Source organism: Metopolophium dirhodum, chromosome 8 (genome assembly GCF_019925205.1).
Source record: "Metopolophium dirhodum isolate CAU chromosome 8, ASM1992520v1, whole genome shotgun sequence".
NCBI classification, from domain to species: Eukaryota; Metazoa; Arthropoda; class Insecta; order Hemiptera; family Aphididae; genus Metopolophium; species Metopolophium dirhodum.
Window position 1 is genome coordinate 25,924,237 of NC_083567.1, and position 14,435 is coordinate 25,938,671.

Genomic DNA, 14,435 nt, shown 5'->3' on the forward strand with positions numbered 1-14,435 from the left:
TTATACGGGGACCAATTACTGTCCGTTTACCATACAATTTATAAATAACATGAAAATTGTTTGAACTTTGACAGAATAGTTAAACAAATATACCATCTGCGTGGTGCAGTGGCTAAAATCAATCACTTAACGTTATTGAGAGTAAGCAACAGCCGCTCCCACTAGTTCTCAGATGGGTGACCCGGGGTTCATAGTGCGCAAAAACCTTGCCACACATACACGTGTTCCTCTAATCGATCATACCGACCGTACCAACCCTATTATATCAACCCTACTATACCAACCCTACTATACCAACCCTACCAACGTACAAGCTAATGACTTCTGCAGCCGTCAAACCCTAAGACCTAAAACCTAAAAAAAAAAATATATATATTTACATCGTAATAATGAATTGTAAATAGGTACAAAACAATTAAAAATAATAGTTAAATAAGATATTCTTGTATACATTATTATTTAGTTACAAATGCATAAGTTAAAGTAGGTTTTTCTTAATCAGATATAAATTATAGCAACTCAACATATTATATAGGTTGGTCATAAATGCATAAAAGTTACGCAATTATTTAATACTTAAATACATTTATATGTACCATGTATTTTTGATCTGAAGTAATGTACATTTTTATGTTAGACAAAAAATACCTCGAAAAATACATTAATTTTTTCCAGGATTATTATAAGTTACAAAGTTGTATATTATTGAAATGAATTTAAGTGTTATTTATTTTTAAATTCTTACTTTGATTCTTGAATCTTTTAGTATCCTTATCAATTTAATGGAGGTCTAAGAATGTCTGTTTCAATTCTGAAAGCAACGTTTCTCTGGATTTTGTAACTCTTTCAAATCTGAAATCTGCAATAGGATTGTTGATTCTTGGATAAACTATGTGAATACATTACTTAATATATTATTCTGTTTAAAATGTTCTTGATCTAATTTGTATTCAGAATTTTTTTTTTTACTCAAAAAATTAATTTTAAACACTATAGTTCAGTGTGTATGGGCGTTTTTTAAATATATTCATAAAATATGAGTATAATCTCTGGAGCAGTTAATTTCATCGAAGAATAATACCGTGTAAAAATAACATATTTATATTACGTACATAGGTATACGAATATATTATGAAAACGGAATACAATAATACCATATAGTCCAGATAATATTTTATTTTCTACACTTTCTAAACTTTCTAAATCACGTATGTGAATAGTTTTCCTGGCATGGCACGGTAATGGTTCAGTGATGGTAAATATTAAGTTATTCTACTTGCAGTTACCATACGCTACTGGCTTTCACCGTGTGCTACCGGTGTGTAATGACTGGGATACCGGGAATTCCGCCGCACAACCTTTACCGCGTGTGTCGGGTCGCTGAGTTCGTCGTCTTGGCCAACATTTTTGTTATCGTGTTCGCATTTTACATTTTAGATTCCAAGCAAAACCTTGGGATGTTTTTGTTTTAGGTAGGTGATCATTTTTTTTTTTTTTTGGAGCAGAGGAGTGCTTTGAAAGTTTCTTATAGATTGTACATTGGGCACAGATGTTGTACTTAAGATACCAGCTAGGTCATTTTTAAGATTTCCCAATAGTTTTCGAGAAAATTGTGAAAAAACGGCGAAGTTTTTGTCACATGGGAGACAGCAGTGGTTCACCGGGGAAAAAAATTGTATTTGGATTACCCATTTTACAACTTTTTTACATGTTTCGACGATATTATTTTTCGATTTAATTTTGTAACACGAAAACAAAATAATATCTTTATGATGACGAGCGATAAATGAATTGATTTTATTACAATGAAGTGTGTGTTTTTTTTCTTGTATCTGCCATCACTTTTTGGAGCAGTAAAAATGCTTAGATTTACATCTTTGTGAGAGCAAAAAAATAAGATCTTTATGATTACGAGTGAGTAATTTTAGATTTAAAGATTAAGAGCGATAAATATTGTTTTTTTTATAGTTTATGTATTTGGATTGATTCAGAGCGGATCGACTAATATGTGAAATCAATATATATGATAACTCACTCTATGTCTGTTTTTAATTTATTTATCCATATTTTTCTGTCTGTCATCACCTTTTGGAGCAAAAATAATACTTTATCATTGAAGGTAGAAGTTTCTGGTTGAAAATCGGATCTAGTTGGTACTTAGTGAAGTGTAAGGTAGAAAATACCCAGTACTTTTCAAAGTAATCACTAAAAATAAAATACTGAAAAACTGGAATCTTTACGGAAAACCAGCTTTTGACGAATTGTATTTAGTTATTTTAATGTAATTAAAAAATGAATAACCGTAAGTACTTGAAATTTTCATCAAATATTTACCTATATATTAGCATATTCTTAAAATGATATAATTTTTAAAATATTTCGAATTGAATTTGAAACTGTCTCAATTTTTAGTTTAAATTTTGATATGATATTATGTACGTTCTCTCGTTGTTGTGGTACCACGTGGTAACGCCATATCACCATTAGTAAAATCGATACGTCCATATAACAATTTTAAAACTAATCAGTAGTCACCGTTGTTGCTTACTGAGCGTCTCAAAATGTTATTTAACACTAGATATAATTACGTATATATAGAAGTAATAATAATTTGATCCATAAGTCACAACATTTTCTTTATACCACATAATATAGACAGGTGAGCCTATACTACTAAACTAGCAGTGATTAGTAAGCGGACTAGTTACTGGATAACAAAACGCCTCGCAATATTGATTTTCGAATGTATAATGGTGCACAATTGATTATTATCGTTTTTGATTATAAAGTAGTTAACCGTTCCAGTACATCCTGAAAATTTCAAGATGAACACTTTCTTATATTATCGCTTGATACGAGGTGGCATCATCGAAACATTAAAAACGCGAATTAACGCGAGCACGCGTCGCATAGGACGTGACATTACAATCAATACGAACAATACACGCGGTGGCGATAGAGACCAAATAGGAATTGAAAAACAACCATTTTACCCTTTATATTATATATATATATCCGAGACAATTTTTCACCCCTCTGCCTAAGTGAATATAGTATGGGAATTCGTCGTAAACGAGCGGCTTGAACTTTAAATAATTTTATACTTTAATATGTATATATTTTTGTGGATTACATTCGACGGGTGACGTAAATGCTTACATTTGACTAAAAATAGACTTATAATATAACGATAGAAATATAAAACACGATGCCAGACCAGACGATAACCTAACCAGGTAGAGCTGAGTATGGGAAATGGAAATTGTGAAGAATTGTTTTCGTTTAAATTAAGTCAGACATTTTATAATTTTTTATGAACTAACGCTTATATTATACATTTATACATTAACATTATATTACAGGTACCTATCTAAGCTCAAACTGCAGTCTCGATTGTCACCCATGCGTATTACTCAATAGTCTATAGTATTTACGATATTATACAATATGTACCATTCTATATTTGGTATTTCACATTTACTGGCTTTTATAATAATATAGTGAACTGTAAAAATTGGAGAAATTTAACTGTTACATTGACATATTTTCAATTTCTTTTGAGAGTTGGAGGCTTCAAATATATTAGTTGTTACAAAAACTGCGAGCGTTCTGTACACAACAAAATCGTGACGACTGCAATCGCCCTCGCCGACTCGACGCTATCGCGTTTATCTCCGTAACGACGTGTTTTAGGCAGCACAGCCGGTGTTCGGACCTACCCTATTCATTTATCAAACAGACCGCCACCGTTAACCACGTCTTCTTTAAACAACGGTGGCAGAGGATTGTAGTAGAACATCAATTTATTTATACAAATGTAAACGCCTTTTGCTACTGTCGCATAACCCATATTCCGACTAATGGTGTGTATGCATGCAGTGTATTCGAATTTCGAAAGAAAAAGAGAGAGAGAGAGATAAATAGATAGGGAAAATAAAATAGATCATATAAAACCGACCTCTGATTTTTGTTACACAAATAGGTAAATAGAATTTGCGAATGCGCTACAATAGTTATCTAAGTTTAAACGTTATTTTGTGTTTTTATATTTTATAACATATTAGGTACTGCACATTTTCAAACAAAGAATTAAAAAAAAAACAACAATAATATTCAAAGAAGATGTAAGTGGTTTTAAACGTGAAATTTATTTTTCATTTGGGAATAGCAAATCGTTTTTATTTATAAAAGAGCCATTTTATATGTTTTATCTGTCTTTATATTCTTATGAATATTCATATGTGTGTTATAAACATATAGGTACTTACCTAATGTTATAATATGGCTTGTTAAATTAAATGAATGGCAACAATCGTAATATTACTAGACCTGTCGGAAAGGTCTGTAACTGTCTATGGTTAATTTAAATTAAATTACATGTTTTTGATGTGAAACATCTAACGTGGCATGTGACACCGTATGTTGACGCGGTGACGTCGCCACGCTCTCTACGCGCGCATGGTCGGAAAGCACTCAAAACATCGAATTCACCTTTAAAATAAAGAATGATTTTTCTTAAAAAAATTTGAATATTTATGTTTCGATTATGTCATATTTATTTCCTTTAATAAACCATTCTTTCAATCTTCATGCATATTTTCTATACAAAATAATTTTGTTGTTTCACCATCAGCCAGGCATCCCGCGACGGCTCACTTTTTTTTTAATATTAAAACGTAATTTTATAAATTATTGAAATTTGAGACAGTTATTAACACGAGGTGTTTTGTAATTAACGAACGTAATACAAATAGTACAAGGATAGGAATAGAATTTTTATTTTAAATAAATATATTAGACTGCCTATATTATAATAGAGGCAAACATATTATGGTATATAATGTTAATGTTTGCTTTACCTAAATGCAACACCGACTATTTAAAAAATAAACCATTAAATAGAATGCCGAGTATAGCGAATGAGGATCCATCAACTCTATTACTTTAATTATTTTGTATGTATATTTAGTATTTACAATCTTGTATGATTTGGATATACTCCGTGTAGTAATAAAAATAAATAAATAAATAAATAAATAATACATATTTTATTACATTTTAAAGTATGTACATTCAATATGTATGTAAAATGTCCATAGGTTATTCATTAAATACTTGCATATAAGTTTACAGTATACAATTATACAATAAGAAAACATTATAGGCACTATTATGGCTTAAGATTTAAAAATATTATCGTAACAAATATCGATATATTAAATAAACAGTTTTATTAATTCATTATTACATTTTATGTACACTATGCGTGATTAGTGACTGTTTGAAACTAAAGAACAAGATATCAGAGCAATTTTTAACAGGAATTAGTAATATTATTTTTTATTTGTGATTCATTTTTGATTTTTAGAATGTATGAATTTATAATATACATAATTACTAAATTTTAACAATGAATGTTTTTTTTAAATAAATATTTATTATTATTACACTTATTTGTAACAGAGAAGAGAAATATCCGAAATAACCTCGGAAATAACTATAGCACACATAGGTCTTTAAAAGTTGTTTTACTATTATATACAATATTGTATGACACCTCATGTTTCAATAATAACTAGAAAACTCGTGAAAAGTTTCGTCCATTTTTTGTATACGATTTTAAAATATTATTTTGATTATTCAATTGGGTTTTCATATGCAAATGTGTAATGTGTATTGTTTGTAACATGAATAGTGTATAATGGATATTAGCTGCTTACCTATTAGTTGGTCGGTTTTTATTTTTACACTGAGATATTTTGTAAGCTAGAAATATTTCTTTAAAATTCCTATAGTTTCATAATACTTACCAAATAATTAACCTATCTATGAACACTACGCACGATGGGGTAGCTTAAAAAAATGTGAATATCTGTACTCTATACTCTATAGTAATAATTTTAAATTTAACATAAAAACTTAAAATGTTAGACACTGTTAAGTTGTTTTTTATCATAGTACTTATAAATTATATTGTGTACACTTGTGAATATTTAAATAGATCTATTATATTAAATAATTATCATATATATCCATGTATATTGTAAATATAATATATTATACATTTATAAGACTCGTTGACAGCGGGCTAGAAAATAATCAAAGTTTTCCCGGGTAATTTTTCCTTCAAGGGTCCATAACATTGAACTACTACGTATAGTATTGTATTCCGCAAAATAAGATAAGCACAAAGTTTTTTCACTCGTGACTTTCTAAACTCAATTTCGAACATTTTCAAAACAAATTTGTTTCCGTCAAAACCACCAAAACTTCAGATGGAGAAAAATCTAACGCCTGATTTATCATTTCGTTCGTATAGTGTTATCTGTATAGTGTTAAAGGCCCAATCGATTTTCAATGTACCCAACTCACCAATAATAAAACAATATATATATACAGTTTTTCTCAGTTTAAATTGGAAAATACTTTTTTCCCGCTGCTTGCGCGTGTGTTTAAGTTACCAGTATATTGAGTCTATATGCAATTGCTATAATCTTTGATTGAAATAAGTAGGTAAGTAATTGATAACTTTATACTACATACAGAGCTTGATGATATAATACAAATATTTTTAATATATAAGTCATTAAAATAGTGTTTTATACAATTTTAAATATAGAAAAACATGTACGGGTAAATTATGATTTGACTGATGTGAAATCTACATATTATATATGTGTGCATATTATTTATAGAGTTTTTACTTGTATCATGGATGTGCGTGAATAATACTTGATTTGGTATTTAATTTGAACGTGGACTGCTGATTATAACTATGATGATTTTACACCAACACTATTCTCGAACAACCAATGTGGTCGGTGGTCGAAGTGTTTTTATGTAGGATTAACTTTTGAGATTTTGAGTGGAGTGAAAGAATGTATTGATTTTACAATGATGTGTGGTTTTTTTCTGTCTGTCAGGAATATTTTGGGTAGTAAAATGCTCCGATTTTTGAGATAAACGCATCTTTTCTAATAGAAAAGTGAATTTTATTGGTACTTTTGGGAGATAAAAATAGAAAATTCTAAGTCGTTATAGAAAGCGTCAAGAAAACAGAAAAAAAGGTGAAAAAGTGGTAATTTTTACGCAAAAAAAATTTTTGAATAAAATACATTTTATTTTTTTGGTGTATCTTACTCAAAAATTAATAATCCTACACCCTTAAAGTTTTCACCAAATATTTGTATTAGCATTTTCCATAATAAATGGTAACATTTTAGAAATATTTTGACTCGTTTTAAGCTAGCTCTGAAAAATATTTCGAATTGTGTACATTTTTAAAAAATTATTATGGATAAAAACGAGTCAAAATGATTTATCATTTAATTCAAATATAACACATCCATTACAACGACATACTTGACAACTACTGTACAGCAGAGCGGTACCCACTTTTCCACCTTTTTTAAATTGTGGTAAAAACTACAGATAAATAAAACAATAATTTGTGAATATTGTATAATTTTCAATTTACATGTAAGTTTACAATTGTTACTTTTTCATAAATGCATCAAATGTTTTAAGCGTGTCGCCATTTGTATAAATCTAAATTAGGTGTATCGTCGTAAAAAAAAATGTTGAGAAGCACTGATTTAATAAAGCAGGACATAAGATAACACTGTTACCTGTTTTAGGGCAAGTTTTATACTTATATATTAGTCATGTGTGTATTTATATGTATAGTAGGTACTATATGCCTATGTATGAAAGTGTGCAGTACATAACTAATTGAATGAGACATATTATAACAAAATATGTATTTTATAAATTTCAAAAAACACAAAAAGCCGCTTAAATACGGTACTCATAATGAATAGATTTTCAACATTTATCTGGATATGACTATTATGTCTATTACGTTTATTACATATTTTTGTAGTTCAAAATGTAATAATGTTGATTAAAATTAACAGGTATAGAAAATAGGTGATTAATCATTATTGATTATACGTCAATCCACTTTAAATATTTGGTATTGCGTTCTCAAAATGTTTGTCTCCATATGACAGGCATTATGTTAAGCACTATAAATTGTATGGAATCTGAGCTAATAATGTGACAATATGCGCGCTTATGTGAATTAAGCTAGATATTAGAGATGTCAAATTGGTGTTTTGGTATTTGGGCATTGATAAACACTGGAATACATAGTTATACGTAGTTCGGATACACGAAGTGTTAAGAATTGTGTTAAGTATTTAGTCAAATACATCTGAACTATTTTAATTAGTACCCATTATATTATATAATGAAATACAATATTCTAAATTGAGTACAATTGTTTTATTTATTACAATTTATAATACATTTATAATGTAGGTACACTATTTAGGTTTTACGATTGTAATATTATTTATGATATTATAGTTTATGTATATAACTGTTAACTATGCATATTGATTGATACTATGATAGATAGATACTGTGTATATTAACACGTTTTGATAAATAAATTCATTTTAACATAAAACAATTAATATTATATCATTTAAGTCAGATTTTCAAGCAAATACACATGATAAGTTTATTAAATAAAACAAAACAATTGAATTAGAATAAATAAAAATATTTATTATTATTAGGTAGATTAAATATTTTTTGCTTTATGGATTTTTAAGTTGTAATTTTAGAATAATAAATAAAATAGCAAAATAATGAAATAATACAAATATAATAAAATTTCTAAATGTAGAAAACTATTTCATACATTTTAAAACTTGTTCGATCAATTTTATTAATCGCTTGATTTTAAAGTTTAGTGAGGTTAAACAATAGCAAAAGTTTGAGGGTGCCGTTGGAAAAGTTTTCATTCATCAATTTTAATTTACAGTAAAATAATTAAATAACGTAATAAATATTAAGTGAAATTGTCACACAAAGAAAGTCACCTAGTAGGGTTTTAGTGATACGGAAATAATTATCATATTTTAATTTTTCTTGGCTTCAAATATAAACGTAACTATATAATGTAAATTTAAAAAGTGGGTAAGTGGATGTCGCTCTACCGTACAGTAGGTTATAATAGTGGGTCACTGTAATGGATGTTGTTAAATTTGAATTCAATAATATAATATTGTATAAGAAAAACGATTCTGAGCGAAAACGGTCAGTCAGCCTATGATATTAGTATAATACTAAGTATATTTTATGATATTAAGGTGAATAAAGTAATTAATATTTAACCTATTTACGTGGAATCTTGTTTTAAATTTTCAATCCTTAGCTATAAAAGATGAACATTTTATAAATTTTTAACTAGAAAATAATTATTAAATTTAAAATGTGATAAATTTGAACTTTAAATGCTTATAAAAAAAAAATTGTGCCTATGTATTGTAACAATATATCAAGAGCCATCCATACAATTTTCATGCTTATTTACCCAAAAAAAAAAATTTTATTGATATTTATAGAGAAAAAAACTAAAAAAAATTGAAAACTGACCATGTCCGTAAACAACTCAAAAAAAGTCAAAATATTTTCAAAATTTTATGGTGTATAGAAAATGAAAATATAAATATTCAGTAAAGTTTTCATGTATTTACAGTTATTCGTTTTTGAATAACAATAAAATAACAAAACCGCTAAAAGAGAAATCGAGTGAATATCTAATATTGTAAAAATATGAACTTCAAACGCTCATAAAAATGTAATTTGATTTTCTTGTAGACATTTTTTTTTGAAAAAGATAGACAAACTTATGAATAATCTTGTATTACATCATTTTCAAATCTTAGATTTAAAAAGAAAAATTGTTATGAATTCTGAAAAATAAAATTCTTGAACTCAAAATAATTCGGTAATTTTCGTGATTTTTCCATGTTATGTCAACTTTTGAACATTAAATGCTTATAAAAAAAAACTGTGACTAAGGATTTTTCAAATGTCATTGTAACAATGTAGAGAAGCCTTGTGTTAAATTTTCAAGTATTTTTACTCAAACAATAAAGTTTTATTGACATTCATAGAAAAAAAGGTGGATAAGTGGATGTCGCTCTGCTGTACAGTAGGTTACAAGTGGGTCACTGTAATGGATGGTGTTAAATTTGAATTCAATGATAGAATATCATTGTATAAGAAAAACGATTCTGAGCGAAAACGGTCAGTCAGCCTATGATTTTACCAAGTATATTTGATGATATTATTGTGAATAAAGTAATTTATATATAACCTATTTACGTGGAGCCTTGTTTTAAATTTTCAATCCTTAGCCATAAAAGTTAAAAATTTATAAATATTTATAAATTTATAAATTTATAAATTTTTAACCACAAAATAATTAATAAATTATAAATTTGATAAATGTTGTCAACATTTGAACTTGAAATACTTATAAAAAAAAATTGTGCCTATGTATTTTTAATATTTTTCAACTGCTATTAGAACGATATATCAGGAGCCTTATATTGAATTTTCACGCTTTTTTACCCAACAAAAATTTTTTTATTGATATTTATAGAAAAAAAAACTAAAAAAATTTAAAACTGACAATGTCCGTAAACCGCTCAAAAAGAGTCAAAATATTTTCAAAATTTTAGGTGTATAGAAAATGCTAATATAAACATTCAGTGAAATTTTCAAGTATCTACAGTCATTCGTTTTTCAATTACAATAAAATAAGAAAATTGTTACATGAGAAATCAAGTGAATATCAAATGTTGTAAAAATATAAATTTCAGACGCTCATAAAAATTTAATTTAAGTTTCTTGTAGACATTTTTTTTTTGATAAAGGTAGACAAACTTATGAGTAATCTTATATTACATTTTCAAATCTTAGATTTAAAAAGAAAAATTTTTATGAATTCTCAACTCAAAATAATTTGCTAATTTTCGTGATTTTTCCGTATTTTGTCAAAATTTGAACTTTAAATGCTTTTCAATAAAAAATGTGACTAAGGATTTTTAATTTTTTTCATCTGCCTTTGTAACAATAACCTAGGAGCCTTCTATTACATTTTCAAGCTTTTTTACTCAAGAGATAAAATTATATTGATATTTATAGAAAACAGCTCAAAAAGAGTCAAAATATTTTTAAAATTTTATAGTGTATAGAAAATGCTAATATAAATATTCAGTCAAAATTTCATGTCCCTGCGGTCATTTGTTTTAGAGTTACACCAAAAACCAAAATCGATTTTCTCGAAAACAGATTTTGCGTAAAAATTCCCGTTTTTCTTTAATTTTTCTTTTGTTTTTCACGTCGCTTTTGAAAATTACTGGGAAATTTTGACCCCCCAAAGTACCAACTAGATTCACTTTCCTATCAGAAAAGTTACTGCTGAAGAAAATCCAAGCACTTTTACTGTCCTAAAAGGTGATGACAGACACAAAAAAAAAAATTAAAAGTGAAAAAAATTAAAAAAAAAAATAAAAATAAAAAAATAACACACATCATTGTAAAATCAATACATTCATCGCTTCGCTCAGAATCTAAAAGACTAATACAATTGGAAACTGAAAATGTTCCTAAACAGTTCAAAACAAATCAAAATATTTTGAAAATTTTATTGTGCATAGAAAATGTCAATATAAACAACCAGTGAAAATTTCATGTAAATACGTTCATTTGTTTAAGAGTTACACCAAAATGCAAAATCCATTTTGTTGTAAACCGATTTTGCATAAAAATTCCTGTTTTTGCTTTTTTTTAATTTTTATGTTGTTTTTCCCGGCGCTTTTGAAAACTATTGGGAATTTTAAGATTTGACTTCTCAAATGCACCAACTAGATTCACTTTCACATCGAACCATATACTGTTAAAGAAAATCAAAAAAGTTTAACTGCCCCAAACCGTGATGACAGACACAAAAATAAATTTAAAAAAAAAACAAACACATTATTGTAAATCAATACATTCATCGTTTCACTCAAAATCTAAAATAGATATTTCAAGTCCAGTTATAAATGTATTATTATAGTTTAATTTTTTTCAAGATGATCTTCAATTCTAAAAGTATTATGTATTATTATGTAAAATCTAATTGAAGTATTTACTATTTAGTATATTATACAATATACATATGTCATAATATAGTATAGTTATTTGCACACATTTAAATATCTAGTCAACATACTTATTATATACCTCATATTAGTGTAGTAATTATTATTATTATTATTATTATTATTATTATATAATAATCCTATAAAAACAAAAACAAAATATATAGTAACACGGCGTCTTGGATAGGCAATATAGGTACATCATGTTTTAGATGAATTTTTCCACTATCATATTTTGTTAAAATTATTAAGTAGAGAATAAATACAGCGGGTAAGTATGTCGCTCTTCTGTACAGTAGGTTACAAGTGGGTCAATGTATAATGGATTCGTAATTTTTCGGTGGTTTTTCCGGTGGCATTAAATAACAATTGAGAAAAATGACCTGTCTAAAGTACCATCTTGATCAAATTTGCTAAAATATAATGTACTATATGTTGAAATCGAAGCACTTCTTCTGGTAGAGATTTTGTATACAGGATAAAAAAAAAATAAACACCATTGTAAACCACTAGCTTTCTCGCTCCGCTCAGAATCTAAAAAAAATAGTTATAAAAAAACTAAAAATTTTTTTTAATTTAACTATAATTATAATTCATGTTATATTTTAATTAATTTAATTTACAATAATAATACTGACTCGGTTGCTATGGTTGCACGTGGTATAATATACGGTTAACGTGGTTGTCTTTTAAAATTCAACTAAATCAAAATTTTAGAAATAGCTCTTCGTCATGCAAAACTAGAGATCAACCGGGTTCAGAATATACCAAGTTTACCCCTGTACGTTTAGCCGTTGTCGAGAAATCGCGCTGACAAACATTCGGACAAACAGACAAGATTTGAAGTTAAATAAAAACCTTTAATAATCTAAAAACTAATATAAAAGTATAAACATAAAATATAATAACAAGAACATAAAGTTAGTAGTGGTGCTTAAATAATAATTAGTTATAAAATATAAATAATTTTACATTAAATACCTAATACAATTAAATAAGTTTGCCTTAAGTATAATTGATCCATTATTTAGCGACCATCCGCACTTATTTATTAACAATTTTACTTATAAAAAGTTATTTATAATGTTTGAGTATAATTTGATTTCTAAATATATTAATATTTATTTATGCTGTTTAAATAACGTCAACAAAGTGTACAAAACTATTGCATCGATTCTCGTTATAAAAGAAACACGTCCGTGTTTTGTACATTCGTCTTGACTTTTCATTAAAAAAAAACTTCAATTTGTAGTCTGGGTTTATTGTCACAATACATATTATTTTGTGTCTGTAATGTCGGAAAGGTCACCGATTTGATAACATCTAAGAGGGTTGCAAATAAAACAAGAAAATTCTTAGAAATAAAAATTTACAAGCACTAAAATTAGAAAAAGTTGTTAAGACTTTTAATTAAGTTATATACTGAAAAGTGAATACGTAACATTAAATTAAATAGGTAATTTTATGATGCTTGAATCTTATAATATTTTAAATATTTTAAAATGTGTTAGGTTTAAGGTTCAGTATTAAAAACTAAAGAGCTTATTATTTTATTGATGAATTATTTTTAAAGATTTTTAATCATTTATTGTGGCATTTTATACCATTTCATGTATATATAACAACCTTCAACCCTATAATGGTTTCATTAAACTTATTTAAATTTTTATCATATTAATTTAAAATCTTAGTTCAACAACTATTCAAATAATAAATTAAGTAATTGTTTTAAAATCGGATTTTTTTTCTTGTTCCGCAACTTGGTCTTATATAATATTATACACGCAGACATACAAAATTCGCGGGAAAATTAATTCGTTTTAGTTTTCTCCATTCATTGGTAATATTATCATATTAAAAGAATTTCACAATTTTAAAAAGACAATTGGAATTACTTAAATTATATATATTGCGCAAATACAATGTTATTATAGAAAAACAATACAATTCTTTGGAGTAGTTATCTCGCCACCCTGATTTATGAATTATGATATTAAAATATACGTATGTGACCCGGTCATATAAATCCATATTATAAAGTCTATAATATATAACCAGACCAAACTCGGTGATTCAAGTGCTCCAGTACAATGATTGTGGGAGAGTAGTGGTATGAAATTTGCAGTGTTTATCGTGTCCAAATGATAATGCATAACTGGAATGTCGGTTAACCGTGTGTATTGTCTTTATTATATCGCTGAGAAAAGTGGAGCTGCAGCACTGAGCAAGGACCGCATAAAGCCGGGTTTTTTGTCTGTCATAGGGTCATATCTGAAAGTTGAGCTTGGCCTAACTCTGGACATTTCTCGATGGATCGGAGTGACAGTGAACTATACTACAATATTACTATAGCCTGCAATTATACTACGATAATAGGTACATTACACGTCGTCAGACGAGACGTAACTGACGAGGTGATTTCAAAAT

The 14,435-nt window shown here is 27.3% G+C and overlaps 1 protein-coding gene across 1 annotated transcript in view; it reads left to right on the forward strand.

The window, feature by feature from the left end:
- The window catches only part of LOC132951180 (uncharacterized), a 143,095-nt gene that overhangs the window by 14,245 nt on the left and 114,415 nt on the right, over positions 1-14,435 (forward strand). The gene's annotated exons all lie outside the window — the stretch shown is intronic.